Below are 9,827 nucleotides of genomic sequence, written 5' to 3'. Positions count from 1 at the left end.
GGAGTGGGTTGCCATTTCCTACTCCAGGGGATCTTCCCAACCCAGGGGTTGAACTTGTATCTCTTATGTCTCCTGCATTGGCAGGCAGATTCTTTACCACTGAGCCACCTGGGAAGCCCACAACAATATGGATAGATCCTGCAAACATTATGCTGAGGAGAATAAACCAGACACAAAGAGCACATGTGCATTTGGTTCTATTTATATGAAGTTCTAAAGCAGGTGAAACTCATCTATGGTGCTAGAAGTCAGAATCTTGATTGCCTTTGGACTGAGTAGGAGGTCCAAGGAGACTTTTATAGGTATTGAGAAGGTTCTATTTCTTGATTTCCCTGTTGATTACATGGATTGTTACTTAGTAACAATTCATTGAAAGCTGTATATTTATGCCTCTAGTACTTTTCTTTATGTGTGTTATATATTTCCATTTTTTAAAAAGTTTTTAAAAATGAAAAACTAAAATTAGCAGTCAGGATGTTTCATCATAATGGGAGGCAAAGGTGGGAATTGGGAGCTGTGGGAGAGGGGCAGTGTGGGGAGGGGTGGTTGATAGCCAGAATAAGTGTGGAAGAAGTAGAAGTGAATTGGAAGAAGTTTGAGAGCCAACACAGTGTGGTGGCTAAGAGCACTGACTCTGGTTCCAGGCTGCTGGGGTTTGAATCTGTGCCTCTTAACCTTCCTTGTACCTCAAGTTCCTTATCTGTTAAATGAGGTAGTAATAGTGCTTACAAAATAAGGTTGTGAAGATAAATGAGATACTATTTGTAGAGTGTTCATAATAAAGTCAAGACATAAAATCATTAATAGTACCATGCACATCTTGATTAAATTAAAATGGTGCCTAGGTGAGTAAAAAAGCTTGAGAGTTCCAGAAGGCAAGATGCATTTGAAGCATGGCAGAAACAATTTGTTGTGGCCTAGGTGAAGGATGGTCCTCCGGCACAGGCCAGATCCTGAATGCCACACTAAGGCTCTTAGACTTTCTCTTGATCACAGAGATATTGACCTGGGCTTCTGCTATGTTGATTTGCCATCGTTGACCTCCAAGTCATACCTTTTAAGGCTCTCAGGAGAAAGGATTTTTCTGTTGAGGTCATGGGAGATGGCAAGGAACCATGATGAGGAAAGAAGGGTTTGCAAAGGAGGGTGGGAGAGGTCAGCTGGACTTAAGCCCGACACCCTACACTCCACCCTGAAGTAACTTTCCTCCCTTAGCAAGGGGGAGAAAAAGTTCTCCAAAAAAGGCATGTCCCCTATGAGATAAGTGCACAACATCCAACAGGCAGAGCTGCAGTGGGAGGAGGCAAGGGAAACTGTGTCATATACTAGCCACAGTCCTCCATTTTTAATCAACTCCAACATTCCAGGAATGGGAGAACCCTGGCTGCCTTCTGCCTGTGCCCTTCTGTTTACACTCCCTGACCAGGTGAGGAGATAAGCACGTTTTCGAGGATTTTAAAAGTTCCTCATTTCTTCCCATTCCTTTCTCTGAAATAACAGTACTCCACTTCCAGGTGGGCAAAAGCACCTTAGTGGATTGCTGTGGCCTGCTTAACAAGTCCAGGTTACCTTGAATTTGGAGACAGAGTGCTATGTTTTACCATTCAATCATGATTTTAAAAATATAACATTTTATCAGAAAACTAAGATCATGGCATCTGGTCCCGTCACTTCATGGCAAATAGATGGGGAACCAGTGGAAACAGTGGCTGATTTTATTTCTCTGGGCTCCAGAATCACTGCAGATGGTGATTGCAGCCATGAAATTAAAAGATGCTTACTCCTTGGAAGGAAAATTATGACCAACCTAGACAGCATATTAAAAAGCAGAGACATCACTTTGCCAACAAAGGTCCGTCTAGTCAAGGCTATGGTTTTTCCAGTGGTCATGTATGGATGTGAGAGTTGGACTATAAAGAAAGCTGAGCACTGAAGAATTGATGTTTTTGAACTGTGCTGTTGGAGAAGGCTCTTGAGAGTCCCTCGGACTGCAAGGAGATCCAATTGGTCCATCCTAAAGGAGATCAGTCCTGGGTATTCATTGAAAGGACTGATGCTGAAGCTGAAACTCCAATACTTTGGCCACCTGATGCGAAGAGCTGACTCATCTGAAAAGACCCTGATGCTGGGAAAGATTGAGGGCAGGAGGAGAAGGGGACAACAGAGGATGAGATGGTTGGATGGCATCACCGACTCGATGGACGTTGGTTTGGGTGGACTCCGGGAGTTGGTGATGGACAGGGAGGCCTGGCATGCCGCAGTTCATGGGTTTGCAAAGTCAGATACGACTGAGCGACTGACCTGAACTGAACTGAAAGTGTGAAATGTAATATACAGATAGAAATGTGCATGAGATGTATTAACAAATAGTTATAAAGTGAACACTCATGTAACTTATCACTGCTCAGCTCAAGAAATAGAACATTAACAATATCTAGAAGCTCCTGTCGTTGTTGTCCAGGTGCTAAGTTGTGTCCGACTCTTTGTGACCCCCATGGACTGTAGCATGCCAGGCATTCTGTCCTTCATTATCTCCCAGAGTTTGTTCAAACTCGTGTCCAGTGAGTAGGTGATGCCATCCAACATCTCATCCTCTGTCGCCCCCTTCTCCTCCTGCCCTCAATCTTTCCCAGCACTAGGGTCTTTTGCAATGAGTCAGCTCTTCACATCAGGTGGCCCAAGTATTGGAGCTTCAGCTTCAGCATCAGTCCTTCCAGTGAATATTCAGGGTTGATTTTCCTTAGGATTGACTTGATGGACATGAGTTTGAGCAAGCTCCGGGAGTTGGTCATGGACAGGGAAGCCTGGCGTGCTGCAGTCCATAGGGTCGCAAAGAGTCGGACATGACTGAGCGACTGAACTGAATTGATCCCAGGGTTAATGGTGACCTCCAAGAGGGCTTATGCCAGGGAGGACCTTCCAGGACTGCTGCTGCCAGTGGCCCCCTCCCTGTGGTGAGCCTCTGCAACCCAAGCCTCAACAGGAGACCCTCCAACACTAGCACGGAGTTTTGGTTCAGTTTCCTGTGTGGTCACTGCTCCTTTTCTCTGGGTCTTGGTGCATGCAAGATTTTGTTTGTGCCCTGCAAGAGTGGAGTCTCTGTTTCCTCCATCCTGTGGAAGTCCTATAATAAAATCCTGCTGGCCTTCAAGGTCACATTCCCTGAAGAGTCCCAATCCCTTTGTCAAATCCCCAGGCTAGGAAGCCTGACGTGGCGTTCAGAATCTTCACAACAGTGGGAGAACTTCTTTGGTGTTACTGTTCTCTAGTTTGTGGGTCACCCACCAGTGGGTATGGGACTTGATTTTATCATGATTGTGTCCCTCCTACTGTCTCACTGCAGCTTCTTCTTTGTCTTTGGATGTGTGGTATCTTTTTTGGTGGGTGCCAGCATTCTCCTGTTGATGGTTGTTCAGTAGCTAATTGTGATTTTGGTGCTCTCATAGGATGAGATGAGCGCACGTCCTTCTATTCCACCATTTTGAATCAGCAGCCTACTCCTTTCCCAATTTTGAACCAGTCTGTTGTTCCATGTCTGGTTCTAACTGTTGCTTCTTGACTGGCATACAGATTTCTTAGGAAACAGGCAAGGTAGTCTGGTATACCCATTTCTCTAAGAATTTTCCACAGCCTTTTAAAAAAATAATAAATCACATACTTGTCATAAAGAATGTTCTACTTGGTGTCAAAACAGTTGGCAATGGTTTGGTGCATTTCTCACCCATGTTTAACTGTCCTAGTCACTGAACCTAAACAAGTCTTTTACCCCTGGCTTGAATAAAAATACTTCTTTCCAACTTATTCTAGAATTTTTCTTAGGGCCCACTTTCATTTTCTCGACAAACTTTATCTTTTTTATTATGAACATTTCAAACACAGACAGTAGTAGCATAAACACACATGCAATCATGATTGAATAATGAATATTCTACCATATATGTTTAATATATTCCATTTTTTTCTTTTGCTGGAGTATTTAAAAGCAAATCTCAGACATTGAATTGTACCCATATATACTTCAGTATGCATTTCTAAAAAAGGAGATAATTTAATAAACCACTATTCCATTATTACACTTAAGCATAGCAATAATTCCTTGGAATGTCTAACAATAAGCAAGCCCACCATTACCCAATTGTCTTTATAATCAAATGTCTTTTTACAGTAGGCTTGTTCTATTTAGAGCACATTGCACTGTTTGATGTGGCTCTTTAGTGTCCCTTAATCTGGAGCATTTTGCCCCTTAATCTCTCTTTGCACTTTTTTTTGTCATGCCCTTGACTTATTGCAGTTGTGCTGTAGCACAACAAAAGGATCTCCAGCATTTTTGGCACCAGAGACCAGTTTTGTGGAAGACAATTTTTCATGGACTGCGAGGGGGTGGTAGTTTCAGGGTGATTTAAGTGCATTACATTTGCTGTGCACTTTATTTCTAATCTAATATTGCTGCTGATTTGACAGGAGGTACGAGCCACAGCCTGGAGGTTGGAAATCGCTCCTGTAGAAGGACTCATCTTCTAAATTTGTCTTTTTGCTCCCTTGTGGTGTCATTTAACATGTTATCTACTTCCCATTATTCCTGGAGATGGTCTTAGCTCTGAGGACTCTATTGCATTCAGGTTATTAAGAACACTTCATAGGTGGTGCTGTGAGATTCCTATTTCATCATACCAGGAGGCATATAATATATGGTGGTCCTGCTTTTAATGATGTTAAGATTCATCAGCGAGTTAAGGTGGTAATAGTGACTGAGCAGCAGCAGCAGCCTGACACCTCCCTAGGAAATTTCCCCATCAACCTTTCATTTAATTATTTCATCTATTTAATATTTCATCTATTGCTCTTCCCAGGTGGTGCAGTGGTTAAGAATCCACCTGCCAATGCAGGAGATGCAAGAGACGCAAGAGATATGGGTTCATTCCCTGGGTCAGGAAGATCCCTTGGAGTAGGAAATGGCAATTCACTCCAGTATTCTTATCTGGAGAATCCCATGGACAGAGGAGCCTGGCGGGCTACAGTCCATGGGGGTGAAAATAGTTGGACATGACTGAGCACACACATTGATGATGGTTGCCTGGTTCAGTTATTTTATTAAGATTTTCAGAGTGGCCATTTTTCTAAAATTCTATCACTTTTCTATATTTATTAACTGGCATTTTTATATAAGTGAAAAGTATCCTTCCTTAACTCAGGCTATTGGATTGCACAAAATACAATTAACACAGGAAAGATAACATAAAGATGTAATTCTGTCATTAAGGAATACTAATTTTAGAGCAAGGAGTTGATGCCCTATTGGATCATACTGATATTTCCAATTCAAAATGAATAGTCCAAGGTGTTTATGCAATTTTAAAATTTTGCACTTAAAAAGTGGCACTTTTATATGGAAGATCTTGGTTCCTAACAACATTTATATAATGGCTTGTTTGCAGTAAAGTAACAAAACCAGTATTTCTACCAGCAATTAGACTCCTGAAAGAAGTCTAAACTTTCTTAGCAGCTCTATATGTCCTTGGAATATATTCCGTTAAGGGCATGCATTCAAAACACGGTGTTCCAAAGTTGTTGGAAATAATATATTGTCTTTGGAAGCTATGTCATGAATGTGATATAGTGAGATTTTTTTCAGTTCCATTTGTTTTCAATTTTTAGGGAATAAATTTTAATCAAATTTCAATTTTTGAATATGTAAAACATTTTTATGTTTTCAGTATATAGTCTAAACTACATAACTTCCATCCTGTCCCTGCACCCTGTTATGCCCTGCCTATCATAAGTCACTTTTTAAAAATGAGTTTTTGGTTTATCCTTCCAGTGTTGCTCTTTGAAAATATAAGTATTAATATCTACCTATATGCTTATATATGTATATCTATATATACTTATATATCATACTTCGCATTCCCCACTTTCTTATGCAAAGATAGTGACTGGATATGCTTTTTACACCTTATGCAAATTTCTACTGGGTGCTTGTTATAGTCTCAGCACAGTGCTGAGGTACTCAGGCAAGAGTGATCCCACCATGTTCTAGTGTATTTTTTCAGTATTACAGTTAATTAGACTTGCTGCTCTTATCTCTGTCTCTCAGGAGACAGTGCTCCTGGGTGCTGCCTCAGTGCTACTTATTAATGTCCCAGTATCTTGCAGCAAGCACTGACAGTGACAAACACTTGTCCCTCAGCATGTCAAAAGAATAAACATATTTTTAATTATACAAGTGATGCATGGGAACATGCACACGGTGAGACAAACAACACAGCAGTATATGGAATAACAAGCCATGGTTTTCCCTCACACTCACATCCCACTGTACTTGGCTGAAACAATTATTCCTATGGTGGCTGCCAAATGGTGATTTTCTAATTCTATTATTATTCCTTCTACATTTGTTAGTTCATATTCTACAATAAGGAAGAGCTCTCTCTCTTTTCCTTCCTTTCTTCCTTCTTTGTTCATTCATTTAGTTTTGTCATATGGATTTGTGGATTCTTATTTTCTTCAATGCATTATAAACTGCTACATTCATTATTTATTTTGATGCCCAAATTGTCCCAGAATTTGACAAGGAGAATCCTTTCAAGCTTGCTTTTGTGTCCTTTTGATATGTCCATTATCCTTTGAACATTCCCTTACTTTCTGGAACATCAAGACATTCTAGGCTCATCTTATACTTGTTCTGCCCCAGCTCTGGGATCAGCCATCTCCTCAAGAAACCAGTCTTGTTCCTTTTGGAGGAGATACCAAAATATGGGCATGAAGTGTGCCCATTGTTGCAACCAGGAGTCATTGCTTACAGTCCATCTCAGTGGACAGAGCTGGTGTGTATGTATATATTCCTAAACACACATACACACATTATCTATCATCTATCAACCATATGCCTATATCTATCTATCTATGAAATCTCTGTATCATCTTAAAATCATTAATTCATACTGGCACTCCAATTGTAATCTCAAACCAGAAGATTCATTCTAGCTGTACCCCCTTTCCATATCTCTAACTCCTTTCTTGGACAGTGAGAAATCTGGTTCTCAATATCCACAATATATTTACTTATTTGTTCAATCCTAGGATATGCATATAGTTGTTTTAGAACTGCCAAGTCACTACTGTGGAAAATAAAGCTGCTAACTAGTACTTAATATTTGTTTATAGTTTTTTTTGTTTGTTTCCCCTCTTTGTTGTAGTTTCGTTATTCATTTGAAATAGACTTATTTGTTTCTGTTTGTATTTCATTTTGTTTTTCCCTTTTCTTTGTTGATTAAATAGAACATCAACATAATTTAAAAAAATTGAAGTATAGTCAATTTATAATATATTAGTTTCAGGTGTATGCAAAGTGATTCAGTTATACATATATACATATACCTGTCATTTTTCAGATTCTTTTCTATTAAAGAGTCTCTGGATGAGAGAGAAAGAGGAGAGTGAAAAAGCTGGCTTAAAACTCAATATTAAAAAAAACAACTCAATATTCATGTATGGCAAAAACCACTACAATATTGTAAAGTAATTAGCCTCCAATTAATAAAAGTAAATGGAAAAAAAAAATAAACAGACCATTGCTCTCCCAATTAAAAAAAACCTCAATATTCAAAAAAACTAAGATCATGACATCTGGTCTCATCACTTCATGGCAAATAAATGGGGAAATAGTGGAAACAGTGACAGATTTTATTTTCTTGGGCTCCAAAATCATTGTGGTTGGTGACTGCAGCCATGAGATTGAAAGACACTTGCTCTTTGTAAAGAAAGCTATGACAAACCTAGACAGCATGTTAAAACCAGAGGAATCGGGTGGAGAGGGAGGTGGGAGGGGGGATCGGGATGGGGAATACATGTAAATCCATGGCTGATTCATGTCAATGTATGACAAAAACCACTACAATATTGTAAAGTAATTAGCCTCCAACTAATAAAAATAAATGAAAAAAAAATCAGAGACATCACTTTTCCGACAAAGATCCATCTAGTCAAAGCTATGGTTCTTCCAGTAGCCATGTACAGATGTAAGAGTTGGACCATAAACAAGGCTGAGTGCCAAAGAACTGATGCTTTCGAATTGTGGTGCTGGAGAAGACTCTGGAGAGTCTCTTGGACAGCAAGGAAATCAAACCACTCAATCCTTAAGGAAATCAACCCTGAGTATTCATTGGAAGGACTGATGCTGAAGCTGAAGCTCTAATACTTTGGTCACCTGATGTGAAGAGCTGACTCATTGGAAAAGACCCTGATGCTGGGAAAGATTGAGGGCAGGAGGAGAAGGGGGCAACAGAGGATGAGATGGTTGGATCTCAACGACTCAGTGTGAGTTTGAGCAAACCCCAGGAGATGGTGAAGGACAGGGACGCCTGGTGTGCTGCAGTCCATGGGGTCACTCTGAGCCAGACACAACTTTGTGGCTGAACAACAGTAACATATTGAATACAATTCCCTGTACTATATGGTAAGTCATTGTTGTCTATCTATTTTCTATGTAGTAGTGTGTATCTACTTTTTGTAAATAAGTTCATTTGTATCATTTTAAAAATTATACGTATAAGAGATATCACATGATATTTGTCTTTCTGTGTGTGACTTACTTTGGGCTACCCAGGTGGCTCAGCGGTAAAGAATCTGCCTGCCAATGCAGGAGACGCAGGACACATGAATTCAATTCCGGTTTCGGGAAGATCCCCTGGAGGAGGAAATGGCAACCCACTCCAGTATTCTTGCCTGGAGCATCGTGTGGACAGAGGAAGCTGGCAGGCTACAGTCCATGGGGTTGCAAAGAGTCGAACACAACTGAATGACTGAGTACACATGCACAGCTGACTTACTTTACTTAGTATGATTATCTCTAGGTCCATCAGTGTTGCTGCAAATGGCATTTTTAATTCTTTTTTTATGACTGAGTAATATTCTGTTGTATATGTATACCACTTCTTCTTTGTCCATTCATCTGTCTATGGACATTTAAGTTGCTTCCACGTCTTAACTATTGCGAATTGTGCTGCTATGAACATTGGGGTGCATTTTTGAATTAGGTTTTTCGTTTCTTCTAGATATATGCCCAGGAGTGGGACTGCAGAATCATATGGTATTATAGTTATATTTTTAGTTTTTTAAGGAGCCTCCATACTATTCTCCATAGTGGCTGCAACAGTTTATAGACCCATCAACAGTGTAGAAGGGTAACGTGGTTTTTAAAGTCAAAGCCATGAAAAAACTTATGCCCAGAGGTGTCACTCTCCTATCTCCTGTACCCTATTCCATCCTCCCATCCTTTTCATACTATTCCTGCTCATCCCATGTAGGTAATAAATCCCACTAGCTTCTGATTTATACTTATTATATTTCTTTTTTGTACAAATGAACAGTGTATTTTTTTCATTTCTGCTTCTTTCTTACATAAAAGCTAGCATTACTATAGACACTCCATTGTACTTTGTTTTTATTTTGCACTATTTGCTTTACAAAATATATCCTGAAAATGTATGCACTTATAGAACTATTTTAATGATAAAGTATATTACCCAAACAGAAAAGTTCAGAAAACATATGTCCACTTTTTAAGAATATTTATAATTCAAACACCTGTGTAAACACCACACAGGTTAAGAAACAGAACATTGTACACCTTAGAAGTTCACTGGGTGACTTTTACCAATCATAGCTCCCCCTCTCTCAACCTGAATCTTATGCAATTTACTTCCTTGTTTTTCGTTATGGTTAATCACCTTAGTTAGTTTTGTTTTTATTCAAGTACAACAATATACCAAAGTGCACAAAAATTATGGACAACTTGATGAGTTTTCACAAACATGCCTGAGTCAAGA

The sequence above is a fragment of the Dama dama genome, chromosome X (genome assembly GCF_033118175.1).
Source record: "Dama dama isolate Ldn47 chromosome X, ASM3311817v1, whole genome shotgun sequence".
NCBI classification, from domain to species: domain Eukaryota; kingdom Metazoa; phylum Chordata; class Mammalia; order Artiodactyla; family Cervidae; genus Dama; species Dama dama.
Note: the sequence above shows the minus strand (reverse complement) of the source record.